The sequence below is a fragment of the Bos grunniens genome, chromosome 5, assembly GCF_055505025.1.
Source record: "Bos grunniens cultivar Pamir isolate PY7600 chromosome 5, Bosgru_T2T1.0, whole genome shotgun sequence".
Lineage (NCBI taxonomy): Eukaryota > Metazoa > Chordata > Mammalia > Artiodactyla > Bovidae > Bos > Bos grunniens.
In genome coordinates, this window is record NC_141169.1 from 47,185,506 (window position 1) to 47,211,163 (window position 25,658).

A 25,658-nucleotide genomic window follows, 5' to 3' on the forward strand; every position below is an offset into this window, starting at 1 on the left:
ACAAGTGTCTTTTAATTTCATGGATGAAGTCACCATCAGCAGTGATTTTTGGAGCCCAAGAAAATAGTCTGTCACTGTTTCCATTGTTTCCCCATCTATTTGCCATGAAGTGATGCCACCAGATGCCATGATCTTCATTTTTTTGAATGTTGAATTTTAAACCAGCTTTTTCTCTCTCCTATTTCACTTTCATCAAGAGGCACTTTAGTTCCTCTTCACTTTCTGTCATTAGAGTGGTATCATCTGCATATCTGAGTTATTGATATTTCTCCCAGTAATCTTGATTCCAGCTTGTGCTTCATCCAGCCCAGCATTTTGCATGATGTACTCTGCATATAAGTTAAATAAGCAGGTGACAATATACAGCATTGATGTACTCCTTTCCCAATTTGGAACCAGTCTGTTGTTCCATGTCTATACGCTTCTTCATCTGCATACAGATTTCTCAGGACATAGGTCAGGTGGTCTGGTATTCCCATCTCTTTAAGAATTTTTTACAGTTTGTTGTGATCCACACAAAGGCTTTGGCATAGTCAATGAAGCAGAGGTAGATGTCTTTCTGGAATTCTCTTGCTTTTTCTATGATTCAACAGATGTTGGCAATTTGATCGCTGGTTCCTCTACCATTTCTAAATCCATCTTGAACATTTGAAAGTTCTCGGTTCACATGCTATTGAAGCCTAGCTTGGGGAATTTTGAGCATTCCTTTGCTAGCGTGTGAGATGAGTGCAATTGTGTGGTAGTTTGAACATTCTTTGGCATTGCCTTTCTTTGGGATTGGAATGAAAACTGTGGCCTCTGCTGTTTTCCAAATTTACTGGCATACTGGGTACAGCACTTTCATAGCATCATCTTTTAGGATTTGAAATAGTTCAGCTGGAATTCCATCACCTCACTAGCTTTTCCCTCAGTGATGCTTCCTAAGACCAACTTGACTTCACACTTCAGGATTCTAGCTCTAGGTGAATGACCACACCATCATGGTTATCTGGGTCATTAAGATTTTTTTTGTATAGTTCTTCTGTGTATTCTTGCCACCTCTTCTTAATATCTTCTGCTTCTGTTAAGACCCTACCATTTCTGTCCTTTATTGTGCCCATATTTGCATGAAATGTTCCCTTGGTATCTCTGATTTTTTTTTGAAGAGATCTCTGGTCTTTCCCATTCTACTGTCTTCCTCTATTTCTTTGCATTTATCATTTAGGAAGGCCTTCTTACCTCTCCTTGCTATTCCTTGGAACTCTTCATTCAGACGGATATATCTTTCCTTTTCTCCTTTGCCTTTCATTTCTTTCTTTTCTCAGCTATTTGTAAGGCATCCTCAGACAACCATTTTGCTTTTTCCATTTCTTTTTCTTAGGGTTGATTTTGATCTCTGCCTCCTGTACAATGTCACAAACCTCCATCCATAGTTCTTCAGGCACCCTATCAGATCTAATCCCTTGAATCTATGTATCACTTCTACTCTATAATTGTAAGGGATTTGATTTAGGTCATACCTGAATTGTTTAGTGGTTTTCCCTACTTTCTTCAGTTTAAGTCTGAATTTTGTAATAAGGACTTCATGATCTGGAGCCACCAGTCAACTCCTGGTCTCATTTTTGCTGACAGTATCGAGCTTCTCCATTTTTGGCTACAAAGAATGTAATCAACCTGATGTTGGTATTGACCATCTGGTGGTGTCCCTGTGTAGAGTCATTTCTTGTGTTGTTAGAAGAGGGTGTTTGCTATGATCAGTGTGTTCTCATGGAAAAACTCTGTTAGCCTTTGTCCTGCTTCATTTTGTACTCCAAGACCAAACTTGCCCATTACTCCACGTATCTCTTGACTTCCTACTTTTGCATTCCAGTCCCCTGTAATGAAATGGACACCTTTTTTGGGTGTTAGTTCTAGAAGGTCATGTAGGTTTTCATAGAACCATTCAACTTCAGCTTCTTCAGTGTTAGTGATTGTGGCATAGACTTGGATTACTGTGTTATTGAATGGTTTGCCTTGAAAATGAACAGAGATCATTCTGTCATTTTTGACACTGCAACCAAGTACTGCATTTCAGGCTCTTTTGTTGTCTATGAGGGCTACTCCATTTCTTCTAAGGGATTCTTACCCACAGTAATAGATATAGTGGTCATCTGAATTAAATTCATCCATTCCGGTTCATTTTAGTTCACTGATTCCTAAAATGTCAATGTTTACTCTTGTGATCTCCTATTTGACCACTTCCAATTTACCTTGATTCATGGACCTAACATTCCAGGTTACTATGCAATATTGTTCTTTACAGCATCAGTCTTTACCTCTATTGCCAGTCACATCCACAACTGGGTGTTGTTTTTGCTTTGGCTCAGCCTCTTCATTCTTTCTGGAGTTATTTCTCTACTCTTCTCCAGTAGCATATTGGGCACCTACTGACTTGGGGAGTTATCTTTCAATGTCATATCTTTTTGCCTTTTCATATTATTATTAGTATTCAATAATACTAATAATTACTAATAATAATACTATTAATACTAATAATACTTGCCAGTATTCAAGGCAAGAATACTGAAGTGGTTTACCATTCCTTCTCCAGTGGACCACGTTTTGTCAGAACCCACCACCATGACCTGTCTATTTTGGATGGCCCTACACAGCATGGCTCATTGTTTCATTGAGTTAGACAAGGCTATGGTCCATGTGATCAGTTTGGTTAGTTTTCTGTGATTGTTGATTTCATTCTGTCTGTAATTAAGGTTACAGATCTTAAATTAGGGAGATTATCCCAGATTATCTGGATAAATCCAATCTAATCACTTGAGCCCTTAAAGCAGAACTATTTCTCAGGCAGTAGTCAGAGGGATGTAGAGGAAGAAGAAGATGAAAGATGAGGCCGGAAGAAGAGGTCTGAGAGATAGGAAATGTGATGAGGGGATGTCCCTGGTGGTCCAGTGGCTAAGACTCCATGCTTCCAATGCTGAGGACTCAAGTTCAATCCCTGTTTAGGTTAGGTTAGATCCCACATGCTTTAACTAAGACCTTGCACAGCCAAATAAATAAATATAAGTATTTTTTTTAAAGAAGAAGTGTGATGAGATTTGACCCACTTTGGTTCATTTTTATGTACAAAGAGAGCCAAGAGTCAGGAAAACATGAGTGGCGTCTAGTAGTTGACGACAACCTCCAGTGGGCAGCCAGCAATAAAATGAGGACCTCAGTTCTTCAACAACAAAGAACTGAATTTACTCAACAACCAAAACAAACCTGGGGCGGGCAGAGGAATTCTCCCCCAAGAGCCTCCAGTAAGGAATGGAGCCCTGCTGACAATTTGATTTCAGCATTTGCAACCCTAAGATGAACTTGCCTGGCTTCCAACCTACAAAATTGAGAGAAAATAAATAGGTATTATTCTAAGTTACCATGATAGTGGAAATCTGCTACAGTGGCAATAGGAAATTAATGCACTAATCTCCAATGAGGTGTTCATGTTTTCTAAATCCTGTGCCATATTTGGTTTCCTAACCATCATTATCTTTGATTTGATTTCTCACCTTTTCACTCCTATTCACTAGGATGCAGAGATGGATCCGTAAAATCCATATTTACTCAAAAACTGAGATCCATATTTATTATAAGATAAAGGTCATTTTGAGCCTCTAATGGTGTGAAATTTTTCTGCCATTTACACATTAACGTACAGGAAAGTTATTGTGTCCCAGAAATGCACGCTCATTTAACATAAAGCCAGTAGGTTTGAGGAAGTGAAAGAAAAGCTTTAAAATTCTGTCAGATGGATTTGACTCCATTAAGCCTAACTTTCACAAGAGAGAAACCTAATTTTAGAAGTGACCTTTAAGTACCTACATTGAATATTGGAAAGTTTTAAATGACTTGTAAAAGCTCCAGGAATGGGTACAATATCATTTTTATAAAACCTTGCAGTGGAAATCAAGGGCATTCAGTCAGAAATGCCAATGAACAGCTATGATAGACCTTAAGGAAGCCAGGGTTTATTTTCTTCAACCATTTCCTTCAGAACCTGGGAACCATTTATAACTAGTGAAATCACAAAACACATAATGTTTAATGTCTCTCAACCACAGGTTCTAAGTGCAGTTTGAAAGAGCTGACAGTGTAGTAGCACAATTAAATAGGATTTGGCTTATTGGAACTCATACTAATATCAGCTGCCCTTGCAAGCAGCAGCCATGAGTGGAGCAGCCTCACCTCCCTGATGACAGAAAGGTTAGGAAGACAAATGGGTGTACTCTGGAACTGAACGTGGCCTGCCTTCCCACTGGGATTTCCCTTTGTGGTAAAACCAGTAACCAGTGATATGGAGACTGCATAGGCTCTGAACTGCCCTCTGTGTGCTGACATGATATTGGTATTGGGCTAAGATGTTTCAGGGGTGGGCATGGCCCTAAGTTCCTGCATTTCTGTTCACTAGAGTGGACTATATAGAAATCAAATGCACATTTGGCATTCTGTGTGCAGTTTTAAAAAAACTTCTATTGGCACATGATTTACTTCAGATGTTATTTTTTGAAATGGTGAAAAATACTCTTTTCAAAGAAGCAAAATCAGCCAATCAGCTGTCAATGGGCCAAGACACTAAAATCTAGACTCCATTTCTGGTTCTGCCCGTGACCTGGAACATGAAAATGGACAACTTGCAGGCACACCTTGGTTCACATTCTCCGTCTACCATAAAATCGCAGACAAATGACACTGTGCCCAAGGGCATGGACCTCCAAGTCAGGTGGACCCAACCTCTAGTCCCAGCTCTGCTATTTAGAGGCTGTGTGCTTTTGCATCACTTAAGCTCTCCAAATGTCAATTTCTTTCTCTTTAACTGAGCATAATAACATGTTCAAACACATCCTAAAAATGGTGTTATAATAAAATAGTGGAATAAGTTTAGCACAGTGCCTTGCCTATGGTGAACACTCACAAATTGTTCCCGTTATTATTATAACTATTAAATAGAACTGGCAGAAGCCTTCATGCAACATAGGCAAAATCAGGCATTCCTAATTTTCATATTTATCTACAAGTTTACATCATCAGAATCAAATGATCACCAAATAAATTGCTTTGCATAATCTATCTCAAAAAATAAATCTCATTGGCCACACACATCCCACCTCTGCAACTTTGTATTCCTGAGATGCTCTAAGCTGTAAAACCACCTCTCACTGTATGAATTCAAATAACACTGCTTGAAAAAGAAAAATGGGAGAGAGAGGAGGAAAGAATGCGAGGAGGCAGCTGTTAGCATAGGGCAGAGCCCGCGTGCAGAGGACAAACAAAGCACATTTGTCTCTGTCATCACCACCTGGCTCTGCTTCCAGAGCTTAGAGACCATTTATTTATGTTCAGTTTATTAATTGGGTTCCTGTCACCTCCTAAATCCACCACTGTCAGTCTGGAGCCAGGGTGGAGTTCTGTAATCTCAATGCTAACCCTAGGAGGTAGCTTCCTAAAAACCATCAGTAGCCACAAGTAGGAAGGCTGCAAGGTGTCACTGCAAGGTGACAGCCCCTGCCAGTGCCCAGTGAGAGGAGGACAGCACGTGTTCTCATAGGACCAAGGCATCCTGTCTAAATCAGTCAAGAAGCTTTTCAGGTAACTTGTCAAACAAATGGAAATATCAAAAAACTAATATAATCTGACACACATGTTGGCAAAAAGCATTACTCATGAGAAAAAATATTTGCTTCTTTGCCCACATTCTGTGATCATAAAAAACTAGAAAAGAATATGGGCTGTCTCCAAGATAACAGAGACAGATACAGACATAGATATGAGATAGATGTACAGATCCTGTTATACATGGATATTGATCCCATTTTATATATATTGATAATATAATAGGTCATATATACACAGAGACAGTTGGTAAATAATTAAATAAGATATCAAGGGAAAGCCCCTGGCTTTGGTATATTCTTAATAAATCTTCGTGTCTGGCTTCAAATCCCACTGTGACCTCTACCACCCAGTTGATTATATTAGTTAAGGGTTACACAGATCTTTTCTTACCCTTTTCTCTTTCATTTTTAGCATTTCCACAGTTGTTAGGCTTTTCATTTAAAGTTACCCCTACCAGAAGGGGAAATCAATGTGGGAATTTATCAAGCATTCTTATAAAATACTATAAAAGAAAGTTATTGATACTGGGCTTAAATAAAACTTGCATATTTCATTTCTATAGATTTCCCTTGAAATCTATTAAAAATCTACCAAGTCTGTATTAGCTATACAGATGTAAGAACCAATATTATTTCTTTAGTACTCATTTGGCTTAAAAACATCAGAAAGTTGGGATAGTATTTTAGTAGCAAGGTCATTTTACATTAATACCATTTCAGAATCACCATTATTTTTAAGAAAGATTTTTATAAAGTCTGAATTTCTTCTTTCACCTTCCTGTGAAAATATTGTAACAACATTTTCCTTTTATTGCCTTGCCCTTGATAGTTACCCAAATAATACTTTAGCTCACAGAAGAGAATTAAATGGCTTCTGTCCAAGTGAGATATTATTCTAGTTAATTATTAGCAGTAAAATTCCAATTTAAAGTTCAACACACTCATAGACAGATGCTGCTGCTGCTATGGGTCAATACGTCTATAAAAGACAATCTCGTTCTAGTCAGGTATGAAATTATGTGGAAAGGCCGAATGAGCTAATGGCACTGTGTGCTGTAGGTGTGTGCTCAGAACTCCTAGAGCAGAGGAAGGGCCACAGAGATTGCTTAGGACGAGCAAAATCTAGGACTTGTAAAAATGCAGTTCATTTACATTCTGCAAATTGTGGCTATGAATAGCATTTATGAATAAAATACAGTAAAGGACACTTAGGGGCATTTCAAAAGAAATAGAGAACCCCCTGGCTCCAAGAAGGGCAGACAAGGCACAGAACTACAAATCCAGTGAAGAATGGCTTTACATACCAACATACCTAAGTTCAAACAGTTTCATCTGCCCTCATAAGAATTTAGAATAAGAAAATGAAATTACATCTTTTTAATATAAATAAGTTGGGGGCAGGATGGAGGGCTTCCCTAGTGACTCAGATGGTAAAGAATCTGCCTGCAATTCAGGAGACCTGGATTCAATCGAAGGGAATGGCTACTCACTCCAGTATTCCTGCCTGAGGAGTTCCATGGACAGAGGAGCCTGGTGGGTTACAGTCCACGGTGTTTCAAAGAGTCAGACACGACTGAGCAGCTAACACTTTCACTTTCACTTTTTGGGGAGGTGGGGCTGGGAAGGAGATAGAAGAAAAACTGCTAACTTAAAACAGTATACCCCGTGAATACCCTTTAAAAATTAAAAGTGAAATAAGATGGTTTTAGACAAAAGCTGAGAGAATCTGTCACCTGTAGCCTATAAGATCTTCTAAAGGAAGTTGTTCAGAGTATAGAGAGACAGCCCCAGATGGGAGCTAAAAAAGGGAAAACAATAAAAAGTAAATATAAAGTCATAGTTATTGCTTTAAAATATTCATAACATCTTGTGAAACTTACAAAGTGCAACAGGTAGTATGTGAAGTTAAACTATTGAAAACACTTTCACTGTTTGGGTAAAATTTATGGAAGTCACTTTATAATTGTTCAGAAATGTACAGTAAAATCTCTAGAGTAGCCCTAAAAATGAATCCAAGAATATATAATTAAAAGGTTAATCAAGCAGAAAAATTTAATAAATATACCTGATTAACAACCCTACCCCAGACCTACTGAATCAGAGTCTATAATGATTGGCTCTCCAATCTGAAATTTTAATTAGATTGCATATTAAATAGACCCACCCCCTGGTGCTCATGTTTGATAGCCACTACAAAAGAACTTAATCATTCGACAAACTTTTACAAATTGGTTATAGTTAAAACTATTAAGTGCCACACATTATAAAAATACAAATTTATTCAGAGGCCACTGAAGAAAAATAAACAAATATAGCATAAGTAATACCTAGTAATAAACACGAAGGAAGATGATAAATGTCCAGCATCCAGTATAGTGTTCCCAAGGGCATCTTCTACTATAAACAAAGTGAGGTCAATGAATGGAGAAGAGTTTTCTCATTACCCCAGGCTTTCTCTGGACCAAGCCATTAATTCTCACCAATTGCAGACTCCTTAAAGAAGTAAACCACTGCTGTACTGAGAACAGGAATAAGATTATCAGATTTCTTTTTCAACTTTGCATTCTGATAACTTCCCTAAGTTCGGAAACTAAAAGATGATTTATTGCCATTTTGACAAGAGTCATAGTAACTATTACTGCTGCTGCTGCCTCTGAGTCTGCTACTGATACTAACACTTGTTTAGCATTCTGGCTTGTAAGGTATATCAATACACATAATTTCTGTATAGAAATCCTAAGACAAATATACAAAATTTCATTGTTATTATCATATATATGCTTATATGTGAGAAGGAAATGGAAGCTCTAAATAAAGAGCCTGTGCATTTGAGGGCATGTTTGTTTTAATGGCTAGCATTGCCTAATACAGTGACCAAAATGAATATTCTGCCACTGCTGCTATCAAACCAGTCAGGGAAGCAAGTGGCATCCTATATTCTATCTCCAACTGCTTTCCCTCTTGTTCAATATCACAAGCCTAAACCCAAATGGCATCCTTCACAAGAAAAAAAAAACACAATAAAATACGAAGAAAAATGTTAGTGAATCAAAGAGATTACATGTAACAGTACTTTATTCACTAAAGTTAGAATTATCTAAAATACATACTTTTTAGAATATAGGAAGAAGTAACATTTCATTTAGAGATAAATTACCACAAAAAGTCAGCATTGAGTGGTGGGACATATAAAAGTGGTTGGAAGACAACATGCAGTAATACCTTTATACCTATTTGTTTTAATGTCTGTTCTCAACCCCCACCACCATCCCCTCCTTTTAACCTTCAGTTCAGTTCAGTTCAGTCGCTCAGTCTTGTCCGACTCTTTGTGACCCCATGAATCGCAGCACGCCAGGCCTCCCTGTCCATCACCAACTCCCAGAGTTCACCCAGACTCACGTCCATCGAGTCAATGATGCCATCCAGCCATCTCATCCTCTGTCGTCCCCTTCTCCTCCTGCCCCCAATCCCTCCCAGCATCAGAGTTTTTTCCAAGGAGTCAACTCTCCGCATGAGGTGGCCAAAGTACTGGAGTTTCAGCTTTAGTATCATTCCTTCCAAAGAAATCACAGGGCTGCTCTCCTTTAGAATGGACTGGTTGGATCTCCTTGCAGTTCAAGGGACCCTCAAGAGTCTTCTCCAACACGACGGTTCAAAAGCATCAATTCTTTGGCACTCAGCCTTCTTCACAGTCCAACTCTCACATCCATACATGACCACTGGAAAAACCATAGCCTTGACTAGACGGAATTTTGTTGGCAAAGTAATGTCTCTGCTTTTGAATATGCTATCTAGATTGGTCATAACTTTCCTTCCAAGGAGTAAGCATCTTTTAATTTCATGGCTGCAGTCACCATCTGCAGTGATTTTGGAGCCCAAAAAAATAAAGTCTGACACTGTTTCCACTGTTTCATCCCTACTTATCTCCAGCACACAGCACAGCATCTGGTATATACCTGCTTCTTGAAAAAATATTTTCTGAATGAATAAAACTTGCCTAACCTTGCAGTGCTACCTCAAGACTATCTGTGCTGTTTCCCAAATATGTGTCTTATCAGTTTTTTTCAAAAACAAGGGCCATGCTTGATGCTGTCTCTAATTCTCCAATGGCAAATACAACATACAAAAAATGAACAGTATAATAATTTGAAAATCTCAAGAATTTGGACTTTCTACTATTTTCAGTTCCCAGTATCCTTGGCAATGCTAAGGAAAAGTGAATATCATCTTCAAACAAAATTTTCTTTTCCTCAAAGAACATATCTGATAATAACAATCCTGATGCAGGCATTCTACTAGGTGCTGTGTTGGTGTGCTAAGTCACTTCAGTCATGTCCAACTCTGCGACCCCACAGACAGTAGCCCACCAGACTCCTCCATCCATGAGATTTTCCCAGCAAGAATACTAGAGTGGGTTTCCATTTCCTCCTCCAGGGTATCTTCCCAACCCAGGGATCAAACTGGGGTCTTTTACATCTCCTGCATTGGCAGATGGGTTCTTTACCACTAGCGCCACCTGGGAAAACAGTCTAACAGTTTTTAAATAAACATATACCACTGGGCTTCCCTGGTGGCTCAGATGGTAAAGAATCCACCTGCAATGCAGGATACCTGGGTTTGATCCCTGGGTTGGGAAGATTCCCTGGAAGAGGGCATGCCAACCCACTCCGGTATTCTTGCCTGGAGAATCCCCATGGTCCGAGGAGCCTGGCGGAGCCTGTGCTGTGACTAAGCACAGCACACATCTCGGCATGCCACTCGTAAGTATTTGTCCAAGAGAAAGGAAAGCATATGTCCGTACAAAGACTTGTCCACAAGGGTTCATAGTGGTTTTATTTGTAATTGCTGAAAACTAGAAACATCTCAAATGTCTACTAGAGGAAGAATAGATAAACACGTTGTGGTGTATATATTGGAATATATTCAGCACAACATGGGTAAGTCTCAGGATGGTGATATGAGTAAGAGAAGCCTGACACAAAAGAACATATACTATATGATTCCATGTATATGCAATTTTGAAATGCAGGCTAATCTGTAGTGACAGAAAACAGACTGCTAATTGCCTAAAGATGGGTGTGGGACCTGGAGGGTTGGGCGGTAGAAATTGCAAAAGGACAACAGAAAACTTTCGGGGGTTATGGAAACTGACTTCTGGTTCTGTTTTCTCAAACTCTCCCACAGACTTGGCACATGACAGTTAATCAGTGTTGTTGCATGAATAAATAAATAAGCAGTTGCAGGCTATTATTGGTAGAGCTTGGTTGATAAGAGCTATTTGTAGCTCTTGGTTGGTTGTAGAGCTATTTGTAGAGCTTGGTTGATAAGGCAAAAACAGACATAGGACAATAGCTAAACATATGCATTTGTGTGTGTGTGAATGTGTGTTTTAAAGTGGTTAATATTGCAGTAGGTTTTAAATGAGAAAGAAGGCAGCAATAAAAAAGTTAAAAATGAAGAAAGAGAAGTGATTAGAGGTGGGATAAAAGCTTATTTGGATCCTAATTTGAACATACACCTGTAGAAGAATTTGTTTTAGGCAAATGGGGTAATCTGAATATGAATTGGTTATTAAATAGTACCAAGAAATTGCTGTTAATTTTGTTAATTGTGATAATGACACTATGGCCATATAAGAATATTTCTATTTTTTTCAAGCTATGAAAATTGAAACACACAAGGTAAAAAGTCATGATGCTCGAGATTTACTTATAGATGGAGCCAAATCTAGTCATTGTTGAATCTGGATAATAGCTATATGAGAGCTCATTATTCTCATCTCTGTATTTTCATATATGTATGCACAGTTTCATAATAGAAAGTTTAAAAAGTATAATCAGTCTTTCACAATTCCAACAAAAGAAAAAACAATGAATATAAAGTTACAAGCACAGAATTCAAGATCAAGATCTGACACCTTGGAAAATTCATGCAATTTCAATCTTACCTTCTTCATCTACACCACAGAGATAAATGGTTTCTGGACCCATTCTAAGTCACTGAATTGTTGTAATTTTCAAGTGAGATAATATATATAGGGGTACTTTGAAATGAAATCTTTGAAGGTCTACGTCACTGCAATAATAATTACTTTAGGCAGAGCCACAGCCAGCTGCGTGGTGCCTTTGTAAAGAACAAAAGGGGAGATTCCCTCTGGTGGATGAATTACACAGGCCCTCTCTGGGCTGACACAGTCTCTGCAGGGTATACAGTAGGAGCAATGGCACCTCTTAGCAAAGAAAGGGGCTGAGCAACCTGGAGAAAGCAGAGCTGGATCTCTGCCCATGCAGCTCCCCCAGGCTGGGTGAGTGAGGCCAGTCAACAACTCCTACCCTTCCACCTGGGTTTTAGATGTAGTCTAGTCTTTTCCTCCTAACTGGGTGGAAACCACGTATCTCAGTGAGAGAGAGTTTGAGTGCAGTGAAAGACGAGAGACAGCAGTACGTACTTTTGGGCCTGGGGTACCTTGAATAACAACAGTGACTGGTAAACTCATGGATTCCTTGCGGGCCCTGGCCACTTATGATGGCATACCAAGAGGCAGCGGCACAGCTCAGAACAGGAAAAACTGTTTCCATGTCTTGGCTATCCTGAATAGCGCTGCTATGAACACAGGGCTACTCTGTATCATTTTTGAATTACAGTTTTGTCCAGGAATATGCTCAGGAGTGAGATTGCCGGATCATATGGTAATTCTATTTTTAGTTTTTTGAGGAACCTCCATACTGTTTTCCACACCAGCTGCACCAACTTACATCCCCACCAACAGTGTAAGAGGTTCCCTTTTCTCCACACTCTGTCCAGCATTTGTTATTTGCAGACTTTTTAATGATGGCCATTCTGACCAATGTGAAGTAATTTTGATTTGCATTTCTCTAATAATTAGTGGTGTTGAGCATCTTTTCACATGCCTACTGACCATCTGAATGTCTTCTTTGGAGAAATATCTATTAAGGTCCTCTGCCCATTTTTCAAAGTAAGTCAGAAAGGGGAAGACAAATACCATATGATATCACCCATAGACGGAATCTACAATATGGCACAATGAACCTATCTACAAAGCAGAAACAGTCTCACAGACATAAAGCACAGATTTGTAGTTACCAAGTGTGGCTGGGAGGAAGATGGATGGACTGGGAGTTTGGGGTTGGTAGATGCAAACTGTTACATTTAGAATGGATAGACAACAAGGTCCTACCATATATAGCACAGGAAACTGTATGCAGTCTCCCAGGACAAACTGTAATGGAAAAGACTATTAAAAAAAAGAATAGGTATATGTGTTTAACTGAGTCACACTGCCATACAGCAGACATTAACACAACATTGTAAATCAGCTATTTGTTGTTCGTAGGTCAGTCACTAACTCATATCTGACTCTTTGCAACCCCATACACTACAGCATGCCAGGCTTCCCTGTCCTTCACTATCTCCCAGAGTTTGCTCAAACTCATGTCCATTGAGTCAGTGATGTCATCTAACATCTCATCCTCTGTCGCCCCCTTCTCCTGCTCTCAATCTCTCCCAGCATCAGGGTGTTTTCCAATGAGTTGGCTCTTGGCATCAGGTGCTTCTAGTATTGGAAAGTATTGGAGCTTCAGCATAGGTCCATCCAATGAATGCTGCTAAGTTGCTTCAGTCGTGTCTGACTCTGTGCGACCCCATAGACAGCAGCTCACCAGGCTCCTCTGTCCCTGGGATTCTCCAGGCAAGAATACAGGAGTGGGTTGCCATTTCCTTCTCCAAAGCGTTAAAGTGAAAAGTGAAAGCGAAGTCGCTCAGTAGTGCCCAACTCTTAGCGACCCCATGGACTGCAGCCTACCAGGCCCCACTGTCCATGGGATTTTCCAGGCAAGAGTACTGGAGTGGGGTGCCATTGCCTTCTCCTGTCCAATGAATATTCAGGGTTAATTTCCTTTAGGATTGACTGGTTTGATCTCCTTGCTGTCCAAGGCACTTGGAAGAGTCTTCTCCGGCACCGCGATTTGAAAGTATCAATTCTTTTGCACTCATCCTTCTTTATGGTACACCAAGGCTTTGACTACATGGACCTTTGTCAGCAAAGTGATGTCTCAGCTTTTTAATACATTGTCTAGGTTTGTCATAGCTTTCTTCCAAGGAGTAAGCATCTTTTAATTTCATGGTTGCAGTCACTGTCCTCAGTGATTTTGGAGCCCAAGAAAATAAAATCTGTCACTGTTTCCATTTTTTCCCCATCTGTTTGCGATAAAGTGGTGGGACTGGATACCATGATCTTAGTTTTCTGAATGATGAGTTTTAAGCCAGCTTTTTCACTCTCCTCTTTCACCTGCATCAAGAAGCTCTTTAGTTCCTCTTTGCTTTCTGCCTTTAGGATGGTATCATCTGAATATCTGAGGTTATTGATATTTCGCCTGGCAATCTTGATTCCAGCTTGTGTTTCATCCAGCCCAGCATTTCACATGATGTACTCTGCAAATAAGTTAAATAAGCAGAGTGACCATATACAGCCTTGACATACTCCTTTCCCAATTTTGAACCAGTCCATTGTTCCATGTCTGATTCTGACTGTTGCTTCTTGACTTGCATACAGGTTTCAGAAGAGGCAGGTAAGGTGGTCTGGTATTCCCATCTCTTTAAGAGTTTTCCACAGTTTATTGTGATCCACACAGTCAAAGGCTTTAGTGTAGTCAATGAAGCATATACTTCAATTTTTAAAAAAGAAAGAAAGACAAGGAAAAGGAGAAGTACTCGGTAACATGACACTACTTCCCTCCTTCATGATCTTGCTTTCTGCCAGCACACACTCTTCTCCACCTGAAGGCAGAGCTGCCTTATTCTTGGAAGCTGAATTAGCCATGTGGGCTAACAGACCAGAACCAGGAGCAAGCCAGGGTCAGGTTTCTGCTCTCCACTCTACATTAACTTGCTCCAAATTATTAAGCCAAAAGCCATTATCACAACATCATAAACTGTATTTCTAATTAAGATGATATATGCCTCTTTCAGAATTACACATTCCAATTAGCAGGGAATAGTTATTCCTATTGTGTACTGATGCACTGAAGTTATCATGGAAAAAATAAAAAATGACTTCAGTTACATAAAAGTATTAGTCTTTTGCCAGGCTTGTTCTGAAATATGGGTTCTTCGGACTCCACTTAATGGAACTATAGCTTCATTAAGTATATTTGCTTGTAAAAACATATTTTTCAATATTTTAACAAAATGTCTCTCAGTGTTTTTAAATAGTAGCATGTATATATATCAGCTATGAGTTCTGCAATCTCTCATACCTCGTGTCCATGTTATTTGCATCTAAACAATTCACTTGACCTTATTACAGAAGATAATTTTACTCTAGGGAGATGCTAGATAATTTTACTCATGTGAGCCCTGGCATCATATTTCCTCATCATGTAATTATTCAATGTTTTTTTAAAACCCCATACGTTCTATAGTCCAATGATCCCTGAAAAAAGTAATTTGTAATTATGTGTTATGATGGATGTTAGCTAGTTTTATTGTGATGATCATTTCATAATATATACATGTATTGAAGCATCATGTTGTACACCTGAAACAAATGAGAAATGTCGATCATATCAATTAAAAAGAAAATACTGACAATAACATATATATGCAAGGACATGGAGCAACTGGAATTCTCGTACACTGCTGGTGGGAGTGAAAATTGGAATAAGCACTATGGAAAAACATTTGATAGAATATTTAATAAAAATAGACATATATGTGTGCTATGACAAAAAAAAAAAGATGATTTTATTATGCCACAATATTTCAGTTCAGTCGCTCAGTCGTGTCCGACTCTCTTCTACCCCATAGATTGCAGCAGGCCAGGCCTCCCTGGCCATCACCAATTCCCGGAGTTTACTCAAACTCATGTCCATCGAGTCGGTGATGCCATCCAACCATCTCGTCCTCTGTCATCCCTTCTCCTCATGCCTTCAATCTTTCTCAGCATCAGGGTCTTTTCCAATGAGTCAGTTCTTTGCATCAGGTGGCCAAAGTATTGGAGTTTCAGCTTCAGCATCAGTCCTTCCAATGAATATTCAGGACTGATTTCCTTTAGGATGGACTGGTTGGATCTCCTTGCAGTCCAAGGGACTCTCAAGAGTCTTTTTCAACAACACAGTTCAAAAGCATCAATTCTTTGGTGCTCAGCTTTCTTTATACTACAACTGTCACATCCATACATGACCACTGGAAAAACCATAGCCTTGACTAGGACTTTTGTTGGCAAAGTAATGTCTCTGCTTTTTAACATACTGTCTAGGTTGGTCATAACTTTTCTTCCATGGAGCAAGCGTCTTTTAACTTCATGGCTGCAGTCACCATCTGCAGTGACTTTTGAGCCCAAAAATGTAAAGTCAGCCATTGTTTCCACTGTTTCCCCATCTATTTGCCATGAAGTGATGGGACCAGAGGCCATGATCTTAATTTTCTGAATGTTGAACTTTAAACCAACTTTTTTTAAGCTACAGTATTAGCTCTCTTCTAGTATCCAGAGCAAATAAAAACTCAGAAATGTGGTATCTAGAAGTTCAAGGCTCATGGATTTGAATTCCAGCTCTGCCACTCCCTCCCTAGCAGCTAGCCTTCCCTGGGTTTAGATTTATCACCTGCACAATGGGTTGATGAGGAGATCAAGTGAAATAATGTAGGCAAAACTCATGTCATATAATAGGTGCTCATGAAATGCCAGTATCACCTAACTCAATATCTAGCCCATAGTGGTGGTTTAACAAACATTCATTCAATTTATTGAAAATGGGATTCCCAAAGAAATTTTTACTGATTCTGCAAATGAAGACTATCCTTTATGGAAATAGAAGTTGAATCAACGACAGGCTGAGTTCTGGGGGCCGATTTCTAATAAGCCCAATGCCTTCCTTGCTATCCCATGCTGCTCGAATGTATCTTGGCACCCTTTCTCCAACTCTATAGAGGTTCCAGTGTCCTTCATTGGTGTGGGTTATAATCTCCAAGAAGCCTCTGGTCATTGGAAATCAGTTCTTATTTGGCACTCACCATTTAACCTGCCCAGAGACAGTTACAGTTTTCTTTTTTAAAAACCCAAGGTTTTTAAAGCTCTGGCGGTCCAGTGGGTAAGACTCTGCTTCCACTGCTGGGGGGCTGGATTCAAACCCTGTTTGGGGAACTGAGATCCCTCAAGCTGCAAGGAACTCCCCCCCAAAAAAGCCTAGGCCATTAATTCAAAAGAAAAACAAATCAGCATGATTTTAGGCAACAAATAAACAGAAAAAATTCTTTTGTGTGGGAGAGGCATTTAGAGTCCAGGGCAGACTTGGGACCCACACTCCTCCTTAAATTATGGCGTTTAAACTGCTCAGGGAGTCTTTGTTGGCACAGTAGACTATGCAGTTACTCAGTGGGGCTTCCTTTGTAGGGAAGGACTCTTATACTTTGGAACCATTTCTTCTGGATACTCCTTGGCTATGCTTTTTACTCGCTCAGTATCATCACTCTAAGAAATGTCAGTCAGAAGTACCAAAATCAAAGTTTTATTTCACAGAAAAATTTGAAAAACTTCAATAGCTTTTTTGGTCCTAGGGCAGGAATTTGAGGATTTTTTGTTTGTTTGTTTTTATTTTGGCCATACCACACAGCACATGGGATTTTATTTCCCTGACCAGGGATGGAACCCATGTCCCCTGCAGTGGAAGCATGGAGTCCTAAACACTAAACCAGCAGGGAAGTCCCAGGAATTTGTAATAAAAGAATATTTTTTAGGTGAGAAATGACTGAATTACAAGTTGCAAAAGTAATTTAACTTCCAGAAACTAGGAATTGTTTGCATTATGATCATAGATGCTTATGCTATGCTATGCTATGCTAAGTCACTTCAGTCGTGTCCGACTCTGTGTGACCCCATAGACGGCAGCCCACCAGGCTCCCCGGTCCCTGGGATTCTCCAGGCAAGAACACTGGAGTGGGTTGCCATTTCCTTCTCCAAAGCAGGAAAGTGAAAAGTGAAAGTGAAGTAGCTCAGTCGTGTCCGACTCTTAGCGACCTCATGGACTGCAGCCCACCAGGCTCCTTCATCCATGGGATTTTCCAAGCAAGAGTACTGGAGTGGGGTGCCATTGCCTTCTCCGATAGATGCTTATAGATGATGGAGAATACACCCAGAATGATGAAATCCAGGAATAATACTTGAATTTCACTTTTGGCCATCTTTTTCAACCTGTCTTATCTCAATCATTTTATCAAAAATGTTAATAAGAAAGTCAGCAGTTTTACAGATACTAGAACATACCACACTCTTTCAAATGCATAATTATGGCTCCAACACTGGTGGAGATTTTAAAGAGGAAAGACCTTAAAGAGTAAATCGAGAAAAGAGGAAATTTGAAAGCCTAGATAATTCATTAAAATGAGTGACTTTTGAATAATTAATCACTTAACAATTTTCCCTAAAATAAAGTCTGTGACCTTGGCTTTTGGAGTGCAAGAGATAGTATTTTCACATCAGTGCTGTAGGAAAATCTATTACCATTTATAAAACTATTGCTTCCTTTTGTTTCTCTTATATCTAAAGATTTTTTTCCCCTTATAATTCTCATAGCTCAAAGCAGAAAATAAAATGATGGAAAAGTTTTCCCAGAAAGTACTAGAAGACCTTTGCTTAGACTTGTCTTCTAAGATGGAGTTAGGAGAGATATCAGGGGAAACGAGAACCAATTCTTGGACTCCAGCATTTCTTCTTGAAATACCACTCCCAGAAAATAAACCCTCATTCCTCAGAAGTACAGTGAGAATGTTTCCTTAAAGCCTCTTCACTCCCTGCCTCAATTAGGGCCTCATGGATACCCTCTGGGAAAATGTGTGTTGGAGGACTAAGAATTGCCAACATCAACAGCACCTCCAGAAATGCTGGTGCCAGACCCCCTAGGTGGTTTAAATAAGAAAGGCCTCCCAGAGAGCTTGATCCCCCATGAATATGAACAAACGCAACTGGTTCTCCTACGCATTTGAGATAAGGGTGCTAAGCCCAAGTCCTCAGTTTCCTGGGGTGGGGCAACACCTCAGGCCCTGGGCCACCCCAGACTAAGCAAGCTGAGGCCAAGCTCCAAGACCACACTCCCTTGGTTCCTGTTCTCAGCATTTTCACTGGCTGCTACCGACCACCCTTGACTTAACAGTTAGGTCAAACTTCACACAGGCTCTCCCTTTTTTGGATTGAACTCATTTATTCCTCCAATATCTCCATTATCTTCCTTGTTGCTTGCCCACCAGGGCTTTAAGAAATACTGAATAGTTGAATTGAACATCTTGTGAAACCCTAAGAGAGGGTGTGGCTACTTGCCTTGGTTAATCTCACGGTTACCTCACCTTCCCCTCCACTTTTAAACTCCTCCAACACCTGTCTCGGAGAAGGCAATGGCACCCCACACCAGTACTCTTGCCAGGAAAATCCCATGGACGGAGGGGTCTGGTGGGCTGCAGTCCATGGGGTCGCTGAGGGTCAGACACGACTGAGCGACTTCACCTTCACTTTCACTTTTCACTTTCATGCATTGGAGAAGGAAATGGCAACCCACTCCAGTGTTCTTGCCTGGAGAATCCCAGGGAAGGGGGAGCCTGGTGGGCTGCCGTCTATGGGGTCACACAGAGTCGGACACGACTGAAGTGACTTAGCAGCAACACCTCTCTAACTAGTGTCCTTAATGAACAACTGCTACTACCTGTCACAGGTTCTGGTTTCTTGACTTGAATTTGACCAAAGCAAATATATCTCAATAATGTTTACTTGCATGCTCTCCAGGTTTTTGCTGGTGTTTGAAAGATGGATGGTCTTATTTGATCATGCACAATATCCTCCGAGGTCCTTTACATCTCTTCTGGCCTTAAGGGGCATTGAGGTGACATCTGCTACTACAGTCTGTGATTCCAGCCATTTGCCTCCATTTGACAGGTCCTCAGATTCTGCACTTATTTCTTCTGCTGCCAAGCCTCTGCCTCTGATTCCCTGGGCTCTGAGCAGCTCCAAATCCCATCATCAGGGCACACAGGGGCTCTGAGATCTCCTGCAAGCTGCGGTTCCCTGTAGCCTCAGGACTCTCTCTCTCCCTCTTTCTCCATTACATCACACCATTCCACTGTATTATTCTTTCTCTATTTTGGATATGGTGCCAATTGTTATTTATTTTTTTAATTGAAATATAGTTCATTTGCAATATATTAATTTCTGGAGTACAGCAAAGTGACTCAGTTACATATATATTATATATATATATTTTTTTCTTTTTCAGACTCTTTTCCATGATGGTTTATACAACATATGGAATATAGTTCCCTGTACTATACAATAGGACCTTATTGATTATTTTACATATAGTAGTATGTATCTATTAATCCCAAGCCCCTAATTCATCCCTCCCCCACCACTTTCCCTTTTGGTAACCATAAGTTTTTTTTTTATGTCTGTGAGCCTATTTCTGTTTTGTAAATAAGTTTATTTGTCAATTTTTAGATTCCACATATAGGTGATATCATATAAGTGATTCCACATATAAGTGGTTAATCTCAGGGTTACCTCGCCTTCCCCCACTTTTTAAAATTCTTCCAGCACCTCGGGCTTCCCTTGTGGCTCAGACAGTAAAGTGTCTGCCTACAATGCGGGAGACCCAGGTTCCATCCCTGGGTCAGGAAGATCCTCTAGAGAAGTAAATGGCAACCCACTCCAGTACTCTTGCCTGGAAAATCCCACGGATGGAGGAGCCCAGTAGGCTACAGTCCATGGGGTCGCAAAGAGTCGGACTCCACTTCACTTCACTTCCAGCACCTCTCTGATACTTGTGTTTGTATTTCTCTGTCTGGCTTACTTCACTTAGTATAATAATTTCTAGGTCTATCCATGTTGCTGCAAATGGTATTATTTCATTCTTTTTTTATAGTTAAGTAGTATTCCATTGTGTACCCACACACAACATCTTTATTCATTCCTCTGTCAATGGACATGTAGGTTGCTTCCGTGTTCTTCCTATTACAAGTAGTGCTGCTATGAACATTGGGCTGAGTGCGTCTTTCAAATTATCGTTTTCTCTGATATATGCCCAGGCGTGGGATTGCTGAATCACATGGCAACTCAATTTCTAGCTTTTTAAGGAAAACCACATTGTTTTCCAAAATGGTTGCACATAGTGCCAGTTTAACTACAGGATTTCTAGATGCCTGCAGCCTTCCCTAGACTATGCCCATGGAACTTGGCCACCATCTCACCATGTTCATTCAGGCTTACACAAATGTTTCTATGGCTCAAGCCTTATTGCAGTTCACCCCTAAGAAGGCAGAATGAAGCAAGGACTCTGGCGTCTCATTCTCCCCACTCCTGCTCTGCCTCCCTCCCATCTCTCCAACTCCTCTTCAAATCAGAAGAATTTTCTTTTACTTCTTGGTCCTATTTGACAGGGCCTTATCGCAGATTATTTCCTTCTCCCTCAAAGTGTTGTTTATACCCATCACTCTCCTGGGAGTCACGCTGACAGAAAGGCTGCAGGAAAAAATGATCTTGAGTTAAGGGAAAGAAGAATGAAAAATAATTTATTTACATTTTAATATATTATTTCCACTACATGCTCCCTCTTGTACAAGTATGTACTCCTCAAGAGATAGTCTTTCTTTTTTAATATTTATCTATTAATTTATTTAATTGGCTGCACCAGGTCTTCGTTGCAGTAGGCAGGGTTTTTATTTGTGGCATATGAACTCTTAGTTGTGGCATGTAGGATCTCCCCAGAGATGGAAGCAGGGCCCCTTGCATTGGGAGTGCAGAATCTTAGGACATTTATGTTTGTCTCAGTCTATTCTATTACCAAGAAAGCAATAGCCAGAATTCTGTCCTCCATACATCCTCTATACCTGTGCTGTCTCCTTTATATTTGCATGTTGTTTTTGTTTAGTTGCTAAGTCACGTCTGACTTTTTGTGACCGCATGGTCTGCAGCCCTCCAGGCTCTTCTCCCCATGGGATCTCCCAGGCAAGAACACTGGATTAGGTTCCGCATTCCTACACAGGACCCAGAATCTAGTAGGAACTAAACACTGTATTTGAATGAGTTAAATAAGCACTGTTGATCACCTATAGGTACTTTTTCATTGAAATGTAATTGATGTACAAAATTATGTTAATAGCAGGTGTACTACATAGGGATTTGATACTTGCATATATTATGAAATGATCACCATAAAACTAGTAACCGTCTGTCCCCATATAACCTTATTACAATATTATTCACCATGTTCCTTATGCTGCATGTTACCTCCCTATGACATTTTATGTAATTGGAGGTTTGTAACTCTTAATCCCCTTCACCTATTTCCACTTCCACCCCAACTCCCTTCTGGGTACCCCCCTTTTTTCTCTGTATCTATGAGTCTGTTTTCATTCTATTTTGTTCACTTTGTTTTTTAGATTCCGCAAGTAAGATCATGAAGTATTTGTCTTTCTCTGACTCACTTCACTCGGCATAATACCCTCTAGATCCAGTTTGTGTTATCATAAATAGCAAGAGTTCATGTCTTTCTTTGCAGCTGAGTAATATCCCATTGTATATATACCATATCTGCCCTAGCCATTTGTCTATCAGTGAACACTTAGGTTTCTTTAATACCTCAGTTATTGTAAATGCTGCAATGAATATTGGTGTGCATATATCTTTTCAAATTAGTGTTTTCATACACTTTAGGTAAATACCCAGAAGAGAAATTGCTGAATCATATGGCAGTTCTATTTTTATTTTTTAAGGAAACTCCATACTGTTTCCATAGTGACTGCACCAATTTACAATCCCACCAACCATGCATAAGGTTCTGTCTTCTCCACATCTTCACCAACACTTTTTATTTCTTGCTTTTTGGATAATAACCATTGTAACAGGTATTCAGGGTTTTGATTTCCCTGATGATTTTAGTGGTGTTCAGCATCTTTTCATGTGTCTATTGGCCATCTGAGTGTCATCGAACACTGCCATGGAAATGGAAAATTTTTAAATGACATAGAAATGGAAAAATATTTAAGTAAAGGGAAAAATTTTAATCAAATTTCTGGGAGGTTTTGGTATTGAGTTATATGGGTTTTTAGTCTATTTTGAAAAATTTTAGTCTATTTTGAAAAATAGGCTAAAATAGTCTATTTTAGTCTATTTTATTTGAAAATAAAATTTAGTCTATTTTATTCAATATTTTGTTTGCAAATATCTTCCCCCACTCCGTAGAATGCCTTTTCATTTTGTTGATAGTTTTCTTTATTGTGCAAAAGCTTTGTTGTTTGATGTGGTCCCATTTGTTTATTTTTGCTTTTGTTCCTCCTAAAGAGACAAATCCAAAAATACCGTTAGACTGATGTCAAGTAGTATACTACCTATGCTTTCTTCTAGGAGTTACGTAGTTTCAGATCTCACATTCAAATCTTTGATCAATCTGAGTTTATCTTTTAGATGGTGTGAGAAAGTAGTCCAGTTTGATTCTTTTGCATACAGCTGTCCAGTTTTCCCAGCACCATTTGTCATAGATTAATTGACCACATGAGCACGGGTTTTGCTGGGCTCTCTGTTCTGTTGTTCCATTGACACATGTGTCTGTTTTTGTGGTAGTATCATGCTGTTTTGATTGCTATAACTGCAGTATAGTTTGAAATCAGGGAGGGTGATACTTCCAGCTTTGTTATTCTTTCTCAAGATAGATCTGGCTATTAGGGCTCTTTTTGTGTTCCCATACAAAGTTTAGAATTATTTCTTCTAATTCTGTGAAAAATGCCATTGGTATTTTGATAGGGGTTACACTGAATTTTAGGACGTCCTGAGTAGTATGGTCATTTTAACAACACTAAGTTCTCCAATTGCTGAGCAAGGTATATCTTTCCATTTGTTTGTGTCATCTTCAGCGTCTTTTGTCAGTGTCTTAGTTTTCAGACTACAAGTTATTTACCTCTTTGGTTAGATTTATTCTTAGGTATTTTATTCTTTTTGATGTAATTGTAAATAGGATTATTTTCTTAATTTCACTTTCTGATAGTTTGTTGTTAGTGTATGGAAATGTAACAAATTTCTGTATATTAAGTTTATAACCTGGAACATTACTGAATTCATTTAATAGTTCTAATATTTTTGGTAGCATCTTTGGAGTATTTTATATATAATGTCAACTACAAACAGGGAGAGTTTTACTTATTCATTTCCAATTTGTTTTCCCGTTTATTATTATTTTTTCTTGTCTGATTGTTGTGGTTAGGATTTATAATACTGTGGTGAATAAAAGTGGTGAAAGGGGGCATCCTTGTCTTATCACTGATTTCTAATTCTAGAGGAAGTGCTTTCAGCTTTTCACCGTTGAATATGATGTTGGCTGTGGGCTTGTCACATATGGCCTTTATATGCTAAAGTATGTTCCTTATATATCCACTTTGTTAAGAATGTTGAATATAAATAAATATTGAATTTTGACAAACGCTTTTTCTATATCTCTTGAGATCATGATGTAATTTTTACTCTTCGTTAATGTGATTTATCACATTGATTGGTAGCTATTGATGCATCCTTGCAACTCTGGGATAAATCCCACTTGGTCATGGTATATGATCTTTTAAATGTATTATTGAATTCTGTTTGCTATTATTTTGTTGAGGATTTTTGTGTCTATGTTCATCAGTGATATTGGCCTTTAATTTTCTACTTTTACTGTGTGTGTCTTTACCAGTGTCATTTTTTCCTTTTATAATTTTCATATTTTTAGTTCCTTCTCTGTTTAGAGTAGTTTTCTTAGTACTTCCCATAAAGCTGGTTTGGTGGTGCTGAAATCTTTTAGCTTTTGCTTGTCTGTAAAACTCTTTATCTTTCCTTCAAATATGAATGAGAGCCTTGCTAAGTAGAGTATTTCAGCACTTTGAATATATCATGCTACTCCCTTCTGGTCTGCAAAGTTTCACCTGAGAAGTCAGCAGAGAGTCTTATGGGAACTCCCATAATTAGTTGCTTTTCCCTTTCTGTTTTTAAGATTCTCTCTGCATATTAAATTTTGCCATGTTAGTTATAATGTTTCTTGGTATGAACCTCTTTTCTTTGATCCCGTTTGGGACTCTCTTTGCTTCCTGGACCTGTATATGTTTCTTTCCCCAGGTTAGGGAATTTTTCAGCTATTATTTCTTCAACTAAGCTTTCAGCCCCTTTTATCTTTCTGGGACCTCTTTGATGCAAATATTATTTTGCTTGATGTTGTTCCATATGTCTCTTAAGTTATCGTAACTTTCTAAAATTCTGTTTTCTTTTTGCTGCTCTGTTTGGGTGAATTCCACTGTCCTGTCTTCCCAGTCACTGATTTGTTCTTCTACTCCATCTAGTCTGCTGTTGAGCCGTTCTATTGTATTTTTCAATTCAGTTATTGAATTCTTCAGCTCTGTTTAGTTCCTTTTTATTTTCTAACTCTTTATTAAAATTCTCACTGCGTTCATCCAGTTTTCTCCTAAGCATCTTTATGATCAACACCTTGAATTCTTTATTATCTCTACTTCCTCTAGCTCTTTTTTTGAGGTTAACCTCAAAAAAGGAGTATGTGCCTTCACTTGGAACATATTCCTGTCTCTTTATGTTGCCCAGTTCTCTGTGTTTATGTCTATATGTTTAGTTAGATCCGATATGTTTCCTGCTCTTGGCCTTACGCAGGACACATCCTATGGGGTCCAGCAGCATGTTCCCATGGTCATTAGAGATATATGCTCGAGGGGTGCTCCCTATGTCAGCTGCAAGTATCCTTCTGTTGTGACAGGGCTGACTACTGTGGGTATACTGGCAGGGAAGGCTGACTCTCAGCCAAGTTGGCTAAGAGGTCATGACTCATGCAGTAACTGCAGGCCTGATAGAGGGTGGGGTAGGCTTCCCAAGTAGCTGTCTATGTGGCCTGGAAGGATGTGGGGCTGGTGTCAAACACAAATGGGTGGAGCCAGGTACCAGAGTCGTTGTCCGTGCAGTTTTGGGGGGAGGGTGTGGTTTGGAGCTGGTGCCAGCTCACTCTT